Source organism: Chinchilla lanigera, unplaced genomic scaffold, assembly GCF_000276665.1.
Source record: "Chinchilla lanigera isolate Chin_1 unplaced genomic scaffold, ChiLan1.0 scaffold00004, whole genome shotgun sequence".
NCBI lineage: Eukaryota > Metazoa > Chordata > Mammalia > Rodentia > Chinchillidae > Chinchilla > Chinchilla lanigera.
The window spans coordinates 28,036,563-28,058,414 of NW_004955405.1; positions in this window are offsets into that span (position 1 = coordinate 28,036,563).

A 21,852-nucleotide genomic window follows, 5' to 3' on the forward strand; every position below is an offset into this window, starting at 1 on the left:
GCCATTTTCACAATGTTGGTTCTTCCTATCCATGAGCAAGGAATGTTTTTCCATTTACTGAAATCTTCTTCGATCTCTTTTTTCAGAGTACTGTAGTTTTAAAGAAGTCAAAGATCTCTTTAATGAAAACTACAGTACTATGGTTGACATATTGTGTCAGCTTGGGGAGTTTAGCAGTTTGGCTAAGTGACTCAGCAGTTCTACATCCTGGGGTGAAAATGTCATGCCCTTCCTGCTCTAGGATGCTGGTCATTGTGTCAATGTGAGTTTAGAATCTTAACTATGTGATTCAACAGGGAGCCAGGTCCTTACTTTGTATTCATCCTGAGCCTGTGCAAGAGGAGGGCATGGAGATTATGTGAGTGCTACACACTTTCTGTGTGGGGGCAGCCTGCTTACAATATAAGGGAGGGAAAGAGGCTTGCACTCTGCCACTCTTCCTTGTGCTCTTGTTGCTTTTGCTATCTTCTGCTGCCAGGAACATTTGCCCTCTGCCATGTGCCACTCTGCCTTGGAGCCACAAACTGTAAGCTAAGTAAACCTTTCAATCCTTCATTTTAGGTGTCAGGTATTTTGTCTCAGCAAAGAGAGAAAAGTAACCAAGAGAGACTCAATTATGGGTTCATTCATTTAAAATGCTATTTAGTTAACAGCATTGTAGATTCCCATACCACGTTCTAGTCCTTGTACTATTTGTGGCAGATACATAGTTGAATATAATGAAGTCCATGGGATTGTCTCTCAAATAATCTCGCAGTCCAGTGAATTTTGGGGAAGATACAAACATATAATCATAGTAGTAATTAGAACTGGGAAAGACAGAGGCAGACAGAGAGTAGGAATATTCATGAAAATCTAGAATAGGGCTGGGGATATAGCTCAGTGGTACAAGTGCTTGCCTGGCAAGCACAAGGTCCTAAGTTCGATTCCCAGTAGCACCAAAAAAAAGAAAATCTAGAATAGATGGGGAACTCAAGTTCCTGCATAAAGAGAAGATTTTAACTCATATTCTCTTAGACTCCAAAACTGACAGTCCTTAACCTTTGTTTTCAAGCCCCCAAGACAAAAAAATGCAGTTGCTAGTTCACAGAGAACAAGTAGGAAAGAATTACAATTGGCTAGAATGCTAAGAGATTTCAATCTTCAAAAACAGACAAGATCAAGCAAAATCTTAGAAGATATAAACAGAATGGCTATCTACAATATTAAACATAAAACATAAGACTCATTAAAGTTCCAAGAAAGTAGAAAATACTGAGAGCAAATAATAGCCAAAAGCAGTAAGTTATGAGCAAATTAATATATATCATTTATATTTCATACACACATACAGATGGCCTGGTAAATAGGTCATTAAAAGGGCACCATTGGTTAAATGTTATGGCATCCAAGGGTAAACATCTTATTAATTTCCTACTTCTTACACCATGATTTCTTCTGTTTTAAATATTTATAGTTTGATTTCCCATAATCTCAAATAAAACATGCTTCTATTTACATGTAATCCAGTGACTCGCAACTATCAATATTTGTAGATTCATAATATATTGATATTTTAAGGAAATATAATTTAACACAACCATATCAGTTCCCAAGTTGCTTAAAGCAATTTATGCTGCATTTTAACATTAAATGGCTTTTGCCAAATGATTGTAATTGTCATACCAATGAAACGGTGTTCAAGATGCTCCTGTAGAAAATTATTTTACAATAGCCAACTTGAGCGGCTAATTCTTCTGGTAGTGGTTGAATTCTATGGATGCTATGAGGAGTCATAAAAATATTTGTATTGTGCATTGTAAAAGAAGCAGTGATCTAAGCAATTATATTGAATTTTTGTTCTATAAAACAGTGGATTCCCAACTTTTTTGGTTAGAAACAGCACATTTAGCTATTGCTTTCTATGTCATCTGCTTTTTGTTTGTTTGATTTCTGGATTTATTTTATTTTATTTTATTTTCGTCTTTTTGAGACAGTGTCTCATTATGCAGTTAAGGCTGGCCTTAAGCTCTCTTTGTAGCCCAGGCTGGTCTCGAACTCACAATGATCCTCCTGCCTCAGCCTCCCAAGTGCTGGGATTACAGGCATGCACCACCTCACCCAGCTATTTTCTGGATTTTTAAATAACTTGTTTGGTCATCAGTTGTACCAAATGAAATCAAATACTGCTTTTGATTTTTATTTAGTTCTTCATAGCCACGTATACAGAGTATACTTATTTTAGTTGTTTATACAATTCTAACATTTTGATCATAAGAATGCAGGGAAAGAAAATGATGAGCCATTATCACATTAGTGAAATAGTCCACTTAACTGAAAATATAAAAGGTTCTACACTATAATATTTTTAAATTCTTTAGGCATTTCATATATTTATTACAATCCCAAAAGAAAATGTTTCCAAAAATGTTTTATAACTGTATAGAGCTGAATTCAATCTTCATAAAAATATTCTTTCTATTTTATTCTAACAAGCTATTGGATTTGTTTTAATTATAACCTTGTTAGAGCATGTGCTCTTGGATTTACAGACAACCCAGCATTTTTACCCATTGCTGTATAAAACATAATTTTATATCAGGTACATGACTTGTATAATTCACATTATAAAATTATTGTTAGAAACATGATGAGGTTATTTAAAATAGTTCTTTCCCTAATTTCATATTCATTCAGGAAAAGTCAAAGTAAAGGACAAACATATTCACTACTTATATATAGTAGGTGAAATATCTAACATGAGAGTGCAAACCTGAAGAATGTAGATTTCAAACTAATCAAAGTCCCACCAGTTAGCAAAGGGAAGGAAAAGCCATCAGTTACTTTAGGGGAAGGGAAGAAAAGTATTCAAGTATTTTAAAATGAGTTTACTTAAAACAAGGGAACATGGGAATTTATGAAGCGATTCATGAAGGTGCAGGGTATATGATTATGTTGACAAAAAGTAACACATCAGTTACACACACACACATACACACACACACACACACAGACATCAAGGCCAGTGCTGCGGGTGAGACGCAGAACCTCACACCTACTGGGCAGTATACATTCACTGAGCTGCACCTTTAGTTGCTCATCCAGATTTCATGAAATACTGATGCAGATGTATCTCAGTATAAATTTTCATACTTTCTTGGAACCATTCTGCATGTTTTTTTAAAATTCTTATATAATATCGATCTGATTCAGAATTAAGCATAAACTATTACCTGAAGACTACTTAATGTAAAGATAAATATGCACTCTGAAAAGCCATAAGATTAAAATACTGTTTCTCAGTTTCATTACAGCTCTTCTCACTTTTTCACCAAGTGACATAGGAACTTTATCTCAATGGCATTTATCAGGTGATTGATATATCTCTTCAAATATTCTATGTGATTAAATATCAATGCCCACCCATGTCAATGAGTAGTTTTACCATCATTTTACAGGTAAGGAGATCGTTTGCCAAACAAACATAACTAGTGCGTCACAAAGAACTAGATGTAAACTTGGATCGGCAAGATTCTCATCACGTCTCAACTTACTCCATTTAGACTCAGATTTTATATTTAACGTGATTCAACTTTAAATAGAGGGTGTCGGGGATATAGCTCAGTGGCACAGCGCCTGCCTGGCAAGCACAAGGTCCTGAGTTCGATTCTTGGTACTAAAAATAAATAAATAAATAAACTCTTAAACTTTAAATAGAAGACTCTGTGCTCGGAGTTTTGTCGTAAGTGTGCGTGTATGCGCACACGAGTGTGTATGTGTGTGTATGTGAAAAATTACTCCTCCTGCTCTATACTGATAGTATCAGGCTGGTCCAGAAGATCTTCTTTGGTCAGAATCTTCTGAGTGAACCAGATGGGTACCATAGATGGACAGCATTTTTATGGAAATCGACAAGCTCAGCTTGGCCAGTATGGTGCTTCTTCCCTCTGCTACAAGTAAGGGACGTTCCAGGTATAAATTCTTCTTCGATCTGGATCACAGAGCAAAATGCCCCAGGCAAGCTGGAAACCTCATACAATAAGATGAAAAAATAATTGTTTTTGAAGCAACACTCATTTACTGGATTTTTTGTTACCTCGATCCAAGCTAATACAAATTTATATGAAGATCAGATATTATAGTGGATATTTTGTTATATAAGTCAATGGTCAGGTTATTTCACTCTAGAATGAATATCAGTTTTATGGGTTAGGTATTTAATAAATGAGAAAACATAGTTTTTTGTTATTTAGTTGGGAAGAAATTATTTTTTGGTCAATATTGAGTTAAACTTTCAACATCCTCAGTGTCCATGTGCATAGCCACAAATAATGTATGTTTACATGTAATTCACAGAGGCTTTCAAATAAAATAGTTGTTGCATCTGAAAGGATTTATGACATAGTGAAATAAAACTTACAGACTGATGTCGTTTAAAGAGAATCTTTTCAAATGATTATCCCTGAATTTGATTTGGGCAAAGGCTGTATTGGTTTATGATCAGACTCAATTGCAATTACTAATTAAAGAGTTTATTAGAAAACATGGTATCAAACTGTTGAAATGTCTCAATTTTATTAAATGTCTACTTGTATTACAACTTTCATATATAAACTTTCAGGGATAGGAAGGCAAGATGTGTTTTTCATTTCATATTCCCTGTGCATATTACAATAGCTGATTCAAAGAAAGCATTGAATAAATGCTGGAGATAGGATTTACTATAACTCAATAATCTTTTTTAAAAAGAATCATAGCATCATAGACATTATTTATGTTTTTTCATGTCTTTTTGAGTACTTAATTGTAATACTTCTATGTCACTTGGCAATTTGTAAAATGCTTAGTATGTTTATCTTACCCAGTCATCGCAGCTATGAAACTATACTGTGTTTCTTTCAGATTTATATAATGTTACTAAGAGATCTTGCCCAATATCACACCATTAATATTTGTCAAAAATCAAGATTTATCAACTTCTTACTCTATACCTGTTCTTCTCACTTAAGGTGCCTATCATGTGAATGTTGAAGTAGAAAAAATAAGCCAGAGGAAAATATTCATGTAATCTTTTTCATTAGCTATACAATTGAGAAATGATTTGAAAATACACTCAACTCTCATTCTAATTTCATATATAACTGTACATTTTTCTGTAGATAATATTTGTAATGTGAAATAAAAATTCATAAAGCCTATTTTCTAGGAATTCTAGTAAATCTTAAAGTAAATGCCAATGATATTTGTGTAAGCTTTACAAATGTTAGAAAATTTAAGGGTAAAATAAACCTAAGAGAAGAACAAACATGCTAAAGTATTGTAAATCATAGTATTCAGAGTATTCAGTTAGGAAGAACAAAATCTGTTACATATAATCTTTTGAAAAATAATTATCTCACATTGCTTACTTCACATCCAAATCATACTCTGCTCCCTGAAGACATTCCAAGATATGTTAATTCAATAAATAAAACTAAATAATTCCAAAGCAATTTGAAGATAAATTGATCGATTGACAGGTAGATGATAGGTAGATAGACACCTTTCTAAATTAAATCGTTAGAATAAATACTGAGAAAATGTTTCCTGCTTTCTATGAAGATATCATTCATTTTAAGGAAATAGTAGCCAGTAAATAAGTACTTATTGAAGACTTCTTTCTGTCCCCACTATTGTAGTTAGAGGATCTACCCAGATTATAATACACAGTCTTAAGTTAACCTCAAATTTTCCTTCCTCCTGGCATTCTCATTCTTGTATAATTCCTTCCCGTTAAGTGTGGCTTGAATTTAAGGACGTGCTTCAAACATACAGAATGATTTAAAAACCATGGAATGCTGCTCCCAAGAGTAAATAAGGAAAGACTCTGGCTTCTGTCTTGGACTGCCTCTCTTACATTCTCTCAGAGCTGCTGTCTAAGAACAGCCAGTTGCCATGAGGTGAGTTGCCCTGTAGACTCACATGGCAAGGAACTGAGGTCTATGACCAGTCAGTGGGGATCGACGAGGGTTCTCAACTTGTGGATTTAATTTGAGGTTCTTACTGTAATTTTGAGGTGACTGGTGACCATAGACCCAGTCTATATCCTGAGCTAGAATAAAGCATCTAGATTAGCCAAACCAACTTTCCTGACAGACATATGCTATGAGATAATAAATATATGACATATTAAAACACTAAGTTTGGGGACTTTTCATGCATCAATGGGAAAGTAATACATGGGGTTCGATCCATCTCTATAGTACCTTAATAATAAGTTATATTCTTAATTAAACTTTACAGACTAATGCAAAAGTAGTGATATAAAATAGTAGCTGAATGTTGAGGAAAAAGACTATAGTCAGGTCTCAACAAATAAAATCTCCAATAGATTACTTACTTGCTTCCAAAATTAGAGAAAGTTATATTTTGTATTATTTTAAAGTTTTACCTTTATATCAGTATTGTCTTTTTGAGACAGGATCTCACTACACAGTTCAGGCTGGCCTTGAGCTCACATATGTAGCCCAGACTGGCCTTCAACTCCCAACAATTCTCCTGCCTCAGCCTCCCAAATGCTGAGATTGCAGACATGCACCACCACGCCTGGCTACATACACTATCACATCCTTAGGGATAATAATTCCTGCTGATCACTGAAATATGCTAATATGTAAGTAGCATTTGTTTTAGAGCTAGTTTGGAAGACCATGAGGTCCTCTATGATTTCACAGTCTATGGCCCTGCACAGAAAATAAAATTGAGAACCACAGTTTTAGGATTCATTTAAATTCTTCCTCTTAGATAACATCCACTATGTCATGTATCCAGTTCTCTTTTTCACTGTTGTTGTAGAATACTTTTTAGTTTCCTGGAGAAAGTAGCTCTAGAAGTGGGCCCCCACTGTCAGTTCTTCAATCTTCACTTCCCTTCCTCCTGGCCACAGCAACTTGTTCACTAATCTTGGGTCAGTATGAGCTATGCCAAACAAAGATCTACTCCAACTGGCAAGGAAGAGAGTCCAGTGTTTCTTCTCTCTCTTTAAAAAAAATTCTGTACTCTTGAAAAGTATACAGATTGGAGCTATTCAGTGAACTTTCACTACATGGGGATTGAGAATGAAGCACAGGGAAGAGAACTATGGGGAGGGTGCTGCAATCAGGCCCTGAAGTTCCTTTAGTATCAAAAGCCAACCCAGAAGCTGGACTTAGCAACCAAGGAAGTCACCTGGCCCATTCTGTTTGAGAAAGTTTTTTTCATACTTATCTATTTACATTTCATCCCCTCAGTTCATCTAAACAGCCTTCTCTTGCTCAAGAGTCTTACATTCAGCAGCAATTCTGTGCAAGCTGTCCCAATAGTGGAATTAAATAGTCAAAGGACTACTCATACTGAAAGAAAATAAGATTTAGTAGAAACGGAAGTGATTACACACATTTCTGATATCTGGAAATATAAATACCACAGTTTTTGTTTCAGTTTCTAGTGCTTTCAGTTTGGGCTATGTATTGCTCAGCTTTTTGTTACTCTGAAGAAAGTACCCAAGAGAAACAACCTCAAAGAGGAAAGGATCATGACTTTTGATCCACAGTTATAGAGTTCTCAGTCTTTGGCTTGCCAACTCCAAATCAAGAACATCATGGCAGATGGGCACTGTGGAAGAAAGCTGATAGGCTGATGGCATCTAGGAGACACAAGGAAAAGTCAGGACAGTAATCAGACACAGACCCCAAGGACATGTGCTCACTGATCACCCAGACATACCCAGAAGAGTACCTTATTAATTTTCTGGGCAAGTCAACCAAGGTGGCTGTCAAGATTGACTATGAAGGCTGTCATCCATTCTCTTAGTAAACTCTATTGCAAACTACTTGTCCCTCCGCCCCTCTCTCCTGGCTTTCTATCCCACCGCTTTACTTCTGGTTATGCTCCAGCTCTTCCACAGATGTTTCCATTACTGCACAGCACTACTGCATTCCATTACTGTTTTTGCACTTGGTCTTTTTCCAGTCTGGAATATACTACAACTATGGAAACAAGAGTCTGTTATTTTTCATGTTCTTCAAACGCTACATTTTCACGAACATCACTTTGCATCACATATCCCTTTCGTTGGCCTCTATTCCACTGCACTTACCACCATTAGACTGAAATATTTAGTCTCCATTATGATTTTAGTTTATGTCACCCATGTCCCACTTGAAAATCAGTTCAGGGAAGGCAGGGATATGTAAGAGACTAGCCTTAGAACGTCTGCCCTGTGTGATTGAAACAAAAGAATGTGATAGAGAAACAGCTACCATGACCCAAGAGCTGGTGAAAATTTTCTGCAAAAGCCAGAGCTGATGTGAAAGAGTAGATCTCAGCGCACCCATCAGAGACAGAATGTAACGGAAACAACACAAACCTGTCACCAGGTATCCAAGTTGTATCATGCCTTCCCCTAACCACTGGTTTCGGTCCTCTCCTTTCCCTAAAGATATTATATCAGAAGAACAAATTACCAAGCCTTTTTTTGCTCATAAAACTCAGCTGGGGGAAATAATGGTCTCATTTTCTTTAGCTTAATAGCTCTATCTCTTATAGAAATGCAAATTCATTTAAACCTGAAGTAATGATCGCAATCAAAATTTATTGTCTTATGTTTATATGAAATAAAAATTATGTATTAGCTCTGAGAAAATTTTAAGCAAAGTAACATATTTAATGTTAAAATAAGAGTCATATTTCTTAGTCATACACTAACAAGGCTGCTAGATTTTCACTTCAATTATTTTTGTAATTCATATTCTTAAAATTACATCAGGAAAAATATACAAGTATTATTCAGGTTTTTCTTACTACAGAATATTTCTGAATCACAAAAATTTATGTTTGAAGTTCATGTAATTTCAATCTGTAGCATACACATGCAATATATTTGTGAGTTTTCTCAGTTCTGCATGACATTACAAGGATAACAGTAATAATGTAAATAAATTTTAAATAAATAGTATTTCATAATATAGCATCACTGATAGTTTGAAATATCTTTGTGGTCTTTATTTTAGTAGATTTAATTTACAGATCACTTTATTTAATAGATGTTTGATTTTAGAGCTCTTTGGGGCTTATGGAAAAATTGGGCCCAAAGTATAGAGTTCCCATATGCCTGCTCCCTCTAGGTATGGTTTCTCTCATCATTTTGATTAGTGTGATATATTTATTAAAATTTATGAACAAATATTGATGTGTTATTAATTACAGCCCATATTTTACATTGGGGTTCACCTGCATAGCACATATAGTTTGTGGGTCTGGATAATTATGTAATGAAATGTGTCTTCCATTTTATGATCATGCAGAATATGTTCATGGTCCTATCCTATGTTTTACTTATTATCTTTCTTTATAAAAAGAAATCTTAAGGTAACTATGTGACTTGCTAATATTTTTATACAGTTATTAAATTGTTACTAATGTCCTTTTCCACACTGCAGTTACAAAAGCCAACTGTCTGTGATACATAAGGAAAAGTGAATTGTAAGTGGAGGGAAGATGTTTCTCCCTGACTGAACAAGTAAAGCATCAAGTGAAAATAAGAATCACTTATTAGTTTAACACAAAAAGTTTTAAATATTAATTACCAAATAAAATATTATGGACAGCATCAAAATCAGATAGGAATCAGAGACCCAGATAGTATTATATGTGAAATGTGACTAAAGTTTAATGTATGCAATCTTATTCACATGTATAATTTCAAGGGAATAGAGTAGGGGCAGAATACTTAGTCATTTATTTCTAAAAGTAACTTCTCAATCTTTATTGTATAACAGAATTACTTTGGTTAACTATTAAATTTAGATCTCTCTCTAGAAATCTAATTAGAAACCACAATGATTCTAACAGGAGTGTATTATATACAACAGGCAAGGCAAAGGAAACTTGAATATAAGGCTAACCTTGAGCTCTCAGACCACCCTGTATAGTTACTTTTAACCTAGAACCAGTAATATTTATGCACACTGTGTGTGTTGGTTTGGGGATTATTTTTTCAAGGGGAACAATATAATACAGGACACGTATTTTGTAAGATTATTTATAATAGTCACCTAAAGAATTATATACAAAAGAATGAAAGAAATCTGTCCACACACTAAGACCAAGGAATCCAGCTGAGGCCCTGGATCCCATGGAAATGTCCTACATGAGCCCAGCTGAAGCCCTACAGCCCACAACAATGCCTCCCATGAGTCCACCTGGAGGCCCAGAGCCCATAACAATATTTCATGCAGGCCTGTTTCACAGATCTGCACTGGGAAGGCCCAAAGGTCATTGGTGGAATCTAGAAAGTCTGTGCCAGCAGGATGAAGGATCTGTGCTAGCTGGCTGAGAGATGTGCACTGGAGCCCGAAAGTGATGCTCAGAAGAGCCAGAGCTCCCCCAAAAGGTACCACAGCCATCCTCAGCAACAGTGAGGTCCCAAGCTCTTCCAGTGGTGAAGATGGCTGAGTTCTCATCAGGAAAGCCAATGCAGCAAGCTTCTCCAGGAACCTGGCAGTTCACCATCTTTCCTTTCAGAGCCAGGAAGTGATGCTCAAAGTGAGGACCAGAGAACTCCCCCAAAGTGAACTGAAGCCATTCTCAGTGCCAGCGAGGTCCCGAGTTCCTCAGAGGATGAAAACAGCCAAGTTCATCAGGAAAGCCAGCATGACAAGCTCCTCCAAAACAACCTTACAGCTTCTGCCAGCTCCCAACAGCCCCTCTAAGCTCCCAACAGCCCCTTCCTCCTTCTCCGGTTCTGCCTCTTATGCTGCTGGCAACAATCCCCAAGTGGGCCTCCCACACCCAGCACCACGCTTACTGAATTCAGCTGGGGGTTTTAAGTTGACCACCAGTTGTCAACCCACTACACTGTGAAAACAGGCAGATGCGTCAGCATGGTGTGGCCGCCCCCACCCTGACTATGCACTCTATGTGCACTCTGCTTTATTTACTGGTGGTTTTTAAACCAGCCTCCAGCAAATAAGTCTTCCTTTTGAAGGCCGTGCCGGCATATAATTGACGTTATGTTCAAGAAGTTCTGATACTGTATTGTGTTTGCTTTAACTTCTCCATGCACGTCTCTTCTATTTTGCTGGTGACTCCTTAATGACTAACCACTGACCTCCACTCTTCGTAGAAGGACAGTGATGAAGCCAATTCCAATAATTCTATTTTCCTTCAGATTAATTCACTCCCACCGTTTTAACCTTTCTTTGTAGTGCCGCTTCTCCATCCCTTGACTCATTTTTATTATTTACCAGATTCTTTTCATCACGTTAAAACCATTGAAAACTGACACAATAATCTGTTTATGACTAACAAGGAGCATGATAAAACAATTCCAGGACTCGGTGAGGGCAGTTTTCAGACTAGTAATAATGATGTCATTTGAATAAGGTTGTGTGGCTCTCAGAACACTTCTAAATGCATCATTCTACTTATTAGATAGCCCTGTAGGGTGGATTAAAATAAAACTAAATTTATACATAAAAAAACTGATATTAGAAATGATAAGAGAATCCATCTACACAATAAGCACATTTCCTCAAAATTCCCTGTTGTTTTTATTATTCGTCTGGATTTGATGCATTGTAGGATACCCAAAACATCCGAAAAGTGATGGAACTGCCTGGGTGACCCCAAGAATAGCAGTGTGTCAGAGTCGTGAATTTTTCTAAAATGCGACACAAGAATTTTCCTCTTGCCTTCATAGATGAAGCTCTGCCTAAGACTGGACTAGATCTTTTGCTCTGAAGCCACAGTGCCACCCTCCCCCACCCTCAGGCTTGCTCCAGCTTTATAGTCTTGCTTGCAGACTCTTCTACTGTTTAGAGTAACGCCATAGAAAATTAAAATTATATATGTTGTGAATTGAAATCCATAATGATACGTGTTTGCCTTTTCTTGCCTCAGTTTTTGCTTTTAAGTCTGCTTGACTGAGACAGAATTTAAATTTTATTTTAAAGGGAATTTTTTTCTTTAGTTTTTCTTTTTTAATTTTTATTTTAAAGAAAATAGTACCCTCGAAAAGAACAATTGCAAAATACAAACAAAACAACACAAAGATATTAAAAATGATATGGGATTAACCAAATGATAAGGATTAACAGTGGTTGTTATATTACATATTGTTATCTTCAACTTAGTTGCTCAGATTGCCAGATGTAAGAATGGAAGATTGATCAAATCATTAAAGGGAATAAGAAAATAATAATTCAAAAGAACATTAGAGACAATACATAGTTCCACTAGGCAAGATTGTAGGAATTCACCGATGGTTGTTATACTGCAAATTGTTGTGGTCACATAAATTGCTCAGATTACCAGACATAAGCATGCAAAATTGGTCAAAATATAGAAAAAGCTTTTAATTATTAACTGTTCCCCTCAACAAACTATCAGACACCAGCAGTACAGTTATGCCACCAATCCATATATATATACTTGCTAAGTATAATGAGTATATCAGAGTTCCATATATATATATATAAAGCTTTAGTACTTTCTTTTTGTTCTTTCTCTTATCCCAGTTGTTCCTTCCTTTGAGCAATTTCTTTCCCTTTTTTATTATCTATTGTACATTTAGGGTTGTATTTACTCTTTCATGTTCTTACACCAGGAGACAATGTGATGTTTACACATGTGGGTCCGATTTATTCCACTTTTAAAGGGAATTTAGATACATTAAAATTCACCACAGTCCTCCTTTGTGCAGAAAGTTCTCCCATTGTGGTTGACAAATGTATATAATCTCATAGCCACAACAAGCAAGATACAGAATATTTCCATCACTGAGGCAAAATCTTCTCATTCCCTTTAATTATGTTTCTATCCTCAGTCCTGGAAACTTCTTGTGTGATTTTACTCACCATAGTTTTAGCTTTTCTAGATGTTACTTAAAGAATAAAACTTTTAAGACCTTAAGGCCTGACTTCTCTCACTCAGCATAATACTTCAGAGATTCATCTGTCTGGTTAGTTATAGTTACAGTTTGTTTTATTTATTCCTAATTATGATATTATGTTATGTTTATATCATATTTATTGAACTGTCCCATACTTGATGAACACTGAAGGTATTTCCAGTTCTAGGATCTTATGAATAAACAGACAATAAATACTCACACAAAGGCACTTGCCTGTGTACATTTTGTCTTTAAAAATAGCTCGAAGTGGGATTTCAGGATGCACAAGCCTTATACTTAGTAAATATAATGAGTATATCGGAGCTCCATGCTGCCATAAGTAAGGACAAACTTGGGTTACTTACAGGAGAGTACATATGCACCCTGAGACCAGAAGGTTAAGTAAAATAAATCAGACACACAAACTTCATATTGTATGATTTTTCTTATATGAGAAACCAAAAATACAAAGATCAAAATAAAAGACAGATGATAAGAAGTAGGGAGATAAATTTTTCTCAAAGAAGAAGGGATCAAAAGATGGTGGGAGTAAGGAAAGAGAGATGGGGAAGGGGTGAAAATGGAATTAGGGGGTGTTATGCGCATATTCCAACTGCCAACAGGGAATCTAATCATTATGCACTGCAAGCATATATTAACAAAATTTTAAACATATACTTTTTGATTTCATAAACTACCTCCATTTTCTCCAGTTACTTATCTTCATCAGAACTAGTATGGCATGGCTTTTAATCTAAGCCAGGCCAGTTAACATGTAGTGATATCTCATATTGAGTTTAGCATGCATTTATTTAATGTTTGATGGTGTTAGGCATGTTTTTGCAAGTTTATGTGACATCAGTATCTCTTTGTTGGTGAGGTGACTCTTAGAGTCTTTTGTCCATTTTTAAAGCTGGAATGTTTTCCTCCATGTAACAAACTGTTTATCAGATACATTCTGCATATATTTTATTGTAGTGTTTTTCTTAGCTTTTTATGTTAAGTAACTTATTCTCTTTAAGTTTTATTAAGATTATCACTTTTATCTGTGATTCACAATTTTTGTGTTCTACCTCAGAAATCTTTGCTTAACCGGTTCACTGAGAATTTCTCTTATATTTTCTTCTAGAAGTTTTATTATATTATATCTGTGATTCATTTCAACTTTTCATTTTTTGTCATGCAGATATATACTCATTCCAGCATCACTTTTTGAAACTATTCTTTCTCTACTAAACTTTGTATCTTTATTAATACCATGTTCTAACCAGATGAGTTAAGATGCCAGTCATCCTGCCATCTTTACTGAAAACTTAGTTGTGCATTTTTTTTTTCTTTTTGTCTTTTTGAGACAGGGTCTCACTGCGCAGTTCAGGTTGGCCTTGAGCTCACTTTGTAGCCCAGGCTGGTCTCGAGCTCGCAGTGATCCTTCTGCCTCGGCCTCCAGAGTGCTGGGATTACAGGCATGCACCACCATGCCTGGTCTAGTTGTCCATTTTGTATATGTGTTTATTTCTGGGTGTTCTATTTCTTCTCATTGATCTATAAATATGTGTGTATCCATATACCAGTATCACACTGTTTTAGTAGTGTAGCATCATAGCATACTATAAAATTATATGAAGAGTCCTCTGATGACATTTTTTGTGAAAATTATTTGACTCTTCCCATTTATTTGTTCCTTCCTGAACATTTTAGATTTAGCATGTTAGTTTCTAAAAATGTTTTGGTATTTAGTGACCAAAATGGATGGTTTTCATCATAACAATAGTGATTCTTCTAGTCCACACAAATCTCAATTAATTTAGTTATTTGTCTTCCCTTATCAATTCTTGATAGTTTCACGCATATAATTTTATCAATATATTTTCATTTCATCTTTAAGTAATTCATTTTTGATGCTATTATAAATCTGAGTCACTTAATGGTCAGAGTTTCCATGTTTCTGGTGAATAGAAAGTTCAGTTGAAATCTTATTACTGTGTCTTTTCCTGCCTTGAGAAAAGTATCTGGAGATCACACTGTTCATAGAACATTAGGAGAAAGATCTGTAATTTCAGTTAATTTTCTCAATCTTCCAATGAACATTGTTCATGGATACTGTGACTAGTTCAATGAGAATAGTGAGATTCTGGCAACCTGAAGCCAATCATATGATGAGCCTGGTATGCTTGGGATGTAGAGGCTAACACATACTCAGAAGGTGAGAAATCACCACCGTCCTGTAGATCTCCTCCTATCAAGTACAACGTGGAGTCCTAACTTTTGGAGATTGAAGATGATTCTGATCATCAGTTAGATTTGAAAAGCATAGCCCCTGTGCTAATGATCCACTGCTGTCTGCATTTTGCCAATCTTATAATGCATTCACTTATTTATTTTTACTCAAAGACAAACAAAATTATACAAACATGTAAATGTAACATTATATCAAAATATGCTCATGATTCTTCAGATTCTAAATACAGACAATCCAGCGTGAATATTCATAGAATAGTTAACTGGGTTGTATATTCTTGTATGCAATTGAAAATTGACAGAGATAAATGAAAATGAAAATGCCTTGCATACAAATTCTTCAAACTACTTGCTTTCAACATCTTATTGCTTTCCAGCCCTATTTAGCTCCATTTATTTTGCCTTTTGCATACGAGAGGAAATCAACCAAAATGATACAAGCATGTGTCAGAGTTATAATCCATTATTCCATGCCATAGAGAAGAGGTAAACAGATCACAAACTAAAAGCAAACAACAACAAAACAAAAGGAAAAGAAAGAAAAGAAAAGAAAAGAAAAGAAAAGAAAAGAAAAGAAAAGAAAAGAAAAGAAAAGAAAAGGATCAGTGGGTATGGATATATGGAGGGGGCTCTTTTATGATTTCGAAGTATACAAAATTAATGTATTCCCAAAACGGGATCTCCAAAATCACTTCATTCTTATCTACAATAAAGATGAAGGCTGGATGAGCAAAAGATGAACCAAAAACTCTTCTTTCTAGGTAATGAGATTTAAAAATAACTAAGAACTATTTCAGCTTTATTCTTTTATATTTTTACTATGGTAGTTGAAGCCTAGATACAAACTTAATGGTCTATTTGTAATTCAAGGACTTCAACTTTGGAATTCTCTTTAGAAATCAGAGAAAAAAATTTGATTAAAAAAGTTATTATTCAATAAGGATCTCACTTGATGTTTTTCCTCTAATTTGTTGTTTTTTCAAATTGGTTTTTGTTTCTAAAGTTTAAAATTTTTGAAAATGAAATTGTTGAGATTATTTTAAAAATTATTCTTATAGAACCCATTAGATCCAGCTATTCCCTTTCTGGGCATTTTCCCAGAAGAATTAAAAACATCATAGCACAGTGATCTATGTACCCATGATTGTAGTAGCACTATTTGTAATAGCTAAATATTGTAAACAACACAAATGCCCATCAACCAAGAAATGAATAGAAATGATGTGGTATTTTTATACAATGGAGTACTACTCAGCTATAAAGAAGAATAAATTCGAGGCTTTTGTAGATAAATGAATACAAGTTGAGACCATACTCATAAGTGAAATAATTCAGACTCACATGTGTAAACCTCACAATGTCTCCCTGATGTAAGCAACTTAAAGAGTAAATAAGGTACAAAAAATACAAACATATTGTGAAAGGGAAAGGAACTGCCCAAAAGGAAAGAGAAACTGTGAAAGGAAAAAAGAAGGAAGAAAGAAGAAAAAAAAAAAATATATATATGCATATATATGTAAGGGCAACTCATAGAATAGCAAACTTAGAGACGTTTTATAGGAAAAGTGAGAAATCAGCTCATAGCCTGTGACTACACTTGTGCTGCTTGTCACATAGTTGGACTGCAAGGCTAGCCAACCTTCACTGTCTGTGTCCAGCTGTTTCTTCTACATAGCCAGCCAGGTCAGCTTGACCACATCCAGCTGCAGTGTCTGTGTTTCTCAACCTAAAATATGTCGCTTTGTACATATATAGCTTTATTCTGGCTCCCTTCCAGGACTATACTTTATGCTAAGAACACACTGGCCCAGTCAAGGACACTTTCAACTCGACCTGCTCTTCTCAGACCCCCTCCCTCCCAGAATGTTCCTGTCTCAGGATAAACAGTTCCTTTTAAGTAAACCTGTTTAAAACAGCTCTGCCCGACAATGCATGACGTAACACTTCCATTGCATGTAACCAATCATGTAATCACCTGCTATCAGCTTTGTACTTCCTCCTTGCAAACCATGTTTAAACTAAGCTCAAACCTGACTCTGGTGATTTGAACACTCTGGGCTCTCTAGCCCACTAGCATAATAAAAGTTGCTTTCTAACTCCTCAGTGCAGAGTCTTTCATTTGGTTTGATACTGGTTTTCTGCAGCATATATACACACACAAGATAGCTAAGGTAATTATACGACTAATTTCTACAAGTTCATTGGAAAGAAAGGTCTGTGCTTACATTGTATGATCAATTTTTCATGGCTATATCATGTAATCTGAGCAACTACTTTGAAGATAGCACTACACAGTGTATTAATCATTGCTAATCTCTTATTATCTTGTTTTGAAATTCTGTATCATTGTTGATATTGTTTTTTCTCTTTTAAATTAGAAAAAAGAGTTTGCACAATTTCAGAGAGTTCACTTGGTGTTTCATAGTTCTATCTTGAGTTTCCAGTTGTGGTGTGTCTTTGATGACTTCCTGGCAACCAGGTCAAGTTGGATCCCCGCTAGGTTAATATACAATACGGCTGTGAAAACTGAGTTCAAGTTAATGAACAGCAATCTACTACTGCCACCTATGGTAAGCATCACTGAGAACATGTTTGTAAATGCCTTCAAAGTCACAACATGAGTGTTTTCTCAGACTGGGTGACATAAACGAAAGGAAAGCCATGTACTCACTGAAAATCCCAGTGATCTCCCGGCTTCCACAGTGCAGCCTATGTGCTTACTTAACTTCAGCATAGCACATTTTCCTTTTAAAATAACTGCTAAATAGTTCCCTAAATGGGTTTTAGAGTGACTCCAAAATGAAATTCCGTAAGATAAATTAGCTCTTTAAATACATCTATTGGAGTTTGTAGTATGCAATATCGGTTTGGCTCCAGCTTAAGGCCAAAGCAAGAATCTGTCATTTTACCTATGATATCTGGGTTCCATTTTATGTAGATATCTGCTTCTTTTAATTAGCAAGTAACTTTAAAGCTGAGTTTTTAAAATGTCTTCCAGATTAATGAATACTAATATTTTCAGGTAGAGAAACATTGATTTTTCTGCTCTTACCACCCAGATTAATTTTTAAATGAAAAAAATCTCAAAATGGAAAAGCAAACACAAAAAACAAACAAAACTAGTGTTATGGTTGATACGTTGTGTCAACTTGGGGAGTCTAGACGTTTGGCTAAGTGACTCAGCAGGAAGCCAGAGTGCTTACTTTGTATACATCCTGAGCCTGTGGAAGAGAAGGGCGTGGAGATCATGTGAGAGCTACAAGCCCCTTAGGTGGGGGTAGCCTGTTTACAGTGTAAGGGAGGGAAAGAGGCTGCTTGCCGCCATTCCTCCCTTTTGCTCTGGCTGCTTTGCTGTTCGGCTGCCGTTCCCCCCTTTGCTCTTGTTGCTTTGCTATCTTTTGCCTCGGAGCCAGCCAAGTATGGACGGAAACCTGCACAAACTATAAGCTAAATAAAGCTTTCCTTTCTTAATTTTGGGCATTGGGTATTTTGTCTCAGCACCGAGAGAAAAGCAACCAACACAAATAGCAAAAATAAACTTGCAATTAGATGTGTGGCATGTTAATTTAGAGAAGAGTTTGATTCAAGTGCAGAATATAAGAATGATGGATGATTTGTGCACTACTTTTCCTTAGCTACATTATACACTTTGACTATACTCAGACTTGTCCTACACAATTTAGGCACCATGGACACATTTTTACTATTAAAAAAGAAATGAAATCATCTCTAAAAATGAAAATTTCATTTTAACTGAAAGAGCACTATCATTTCCCTGTGATGAAAAATATAATAGCTAAACCCATAAGTCCCCATCTAGGGGGCAATAGTCATCTCCACTTAGTCACAGTTTTACTTTGTGCAGTTATAGTTATCTGCAATAGACTTCATTCCAATAATAATAAGTGGAAAATTCCAGAAATAAACAATTTATAATGTTAAACTGCACACTTACCTGAGTGGTATGATAAAATCTCCCCCTGTCTGTCTTCCTGGACTTGATTCATCCTAGTTACAGCACATCCACAATGTCTACACTATCTACCTGGTAATCCACTGGTAACCATCTGTCATCAAGTCAGACTGCTGTGGTATACAAGTATTTCAGGGCTTGAGTTCAAGGAACCTTTATTTTTACTTAATGATTGCTCTATAGAACAAAAGCAATGATGCCAGTGAGGTACCAGGACATAAAATATGGGAGAACCCATTTGCTCTGGTACTGTGTGACAATGCCACAAAACCAGGGAAAAAGAATGTATAATGATCCAACACTGGATTGGTTTGGGGCTTATTTTGCAAGGGGAACAATATAATACAGGATACATAGTTTGCAAGATTATTTATTATAGTCACCCAAAGAATGATATACCAGAGAATGCAGGAAATCTGTCTACACACTATAGACCAAGAATCCCGCTGAGGGCCTGTATCCCACGATAATGTCCTGCGTGAGTCCAGCTTAAGACCTAGAGCTCATAACAGTGCCTCCCATGAGTCCACCTGAAGGCCCAGAGCCCATAAGAATATCTCATGCAGACTTGTTTCATGCATCTACACCGTGAAGGCCCAAAGGTCATTGGTGGAATCTAGGAAGTCTGTGCCAGCAGGATGAAGGATCTGTGCTAGCAGGCTGAGGGATCTGCCCTGGAGCCGGGAAGCAATGCTCAGAAGAACCAGAGCTCCGCAAAGGTACCACAGCCACCCTCAGCAACAGTGAGGTCCCAAGCTCCTCCAGTGATCAAAATGGCCAAGTTTCCATCAGGGAAGCCAACACAGCAAACTCTTCCAGGAAACCAGCAGTGCACCATCTTCCCTTCTGGAGCCAGGAAGCGATGCTCAAAGTGAGGACCAGAGCTCCCGCAAAGTGAACCAAAGCCATTCTCAGTGCCAACAAGGTCCCAAGCTCCTTGGAGGATGAAAACAGCCAAGTTCATCAGGAAAGCCAACATGACAAGCTCCTCCAAAACAACCAACAGCTCCTTACAGCTTCTACCAGCTTCAACACCTGTTCAGATCCCAACAGCCTTTTTCCCCTTCTCAAGTTGTTCCACTTATGCTACTGGCAACAGTTCCCAGGCGGGCCTCCCACACCCAGCACCACCCTTACTCAGTTCATCTGGGGGTTATAAGTTCACCACCAGTTATCAATCCACTACAAACACTTTCTACGGTTTCAAGCATCTACTAGGCATCTTAGAACACTTCCTCTGTGAAGAGAAAAGGACTAGTGTACAAAAAGAAGACTGACAATCCCATAGAACAAGTGTCACTTGTGAGGGACTTTCATTATTGGTCAATGGATATGGACTACAAAGTCACAGATAAGACTTCATTCATCTTCCCAGTGTCTTGGGACATTTTCCTCATTGTCTTCATCTTTATCATTAGCTTTCTCCTTGTGCTCCCTCCCCCTTCTCCTTTTCTTACTCCTCCTTGTCCTCCTCTTTCTTCTAATTCTATTGCTTTCCTCCTTCTTTGTGCTTTTCTTTTACAGCATATTTTTCTTATTTTACCCAGCCTTCAGGTTACACTTCATATTTTTCAAAGGTCTTAAGTGAAGCTATCACCTGGGATACTCCTGTATTAAGTATACACCATTCCAAAATTACTCCTCCCTTCTTTAGTTCGGCTTAAAAATCATAATGATAATATTTTTAACTATTTCACTCCTTTTTATGATATTACTACATCTAGTCTACATTTACCCATTACTCTATCTCATTGATTCTAAAATACACCTCTTTTTTTTCATTTCGTGGTTTCTGAATTTAAATGTTACATTCGTTGTGCATCATTGATGTACTAATGCATTTCTTCATTGCCTTAAGGATGTTACTATATCAATGGTACTCTTTCAATAGTATTTTTTTTACATTTTTTATTTTAAAAATTAAAAAACTGACAAAATGACAATGAAGTCAAAATCAAAACAACACAAAAACAACAAAAATGGTGCATGACCTCAAAACAAAATGAAAGAATATTACAATGGTTGCTATATTACATAGCATTATCTTCAAATAAGTTACTCAGTCAACTAGACATAAGAATGTAAGACTGATCAAACGATCACAGACTAACAAGTAAGAAAAAAAAAATTGGAAATGATGCAGAGCTTCACCAAGCAAGATGGTAGGCGTTTAACAGTGGTTCATATACTGCTTATTGTTTTCAGACCATTCGGATTACCAAATTCATGCATGCAGAACTGGTCAAGAAAAAAGAAAATTTTAAGCATTGACTGTTACTCTCAATAAACCACAAACTTCAGCAATATAGCTATTCCAGCTATCCTTATATATATATATATAAATTTTGTTTTTCATTTAAAAAAAACCAAAATAACAAAAACAAATACATAAACAAAACTGCATAGACAGCAATAAAAACAATACAGAATTTCAAAACACAATGATAGGATATTAACAATGGTTGTCATATTACACAATGTCATCTTCAAAATGGTTGCACATATAACCAGATATAGGCATGCAAGATTCATCAAACAATGACACATTAACAGCTCCTTTCAATAAACCAACAGATATTAGTAGTGCAATTATCCTAGCTCACCTGTGTACATATATATATTTTTTCTCTTTTCCTTCTTTCTTTTTCCTCTTCTCTCCTTCATCACAGTTGCCCCCCTCCATTTGAGCAGTTTCTTTTCCCTTTCACAATATCTATTGTACCTTTCACATTTTATTTACTCTTTCAGGTTC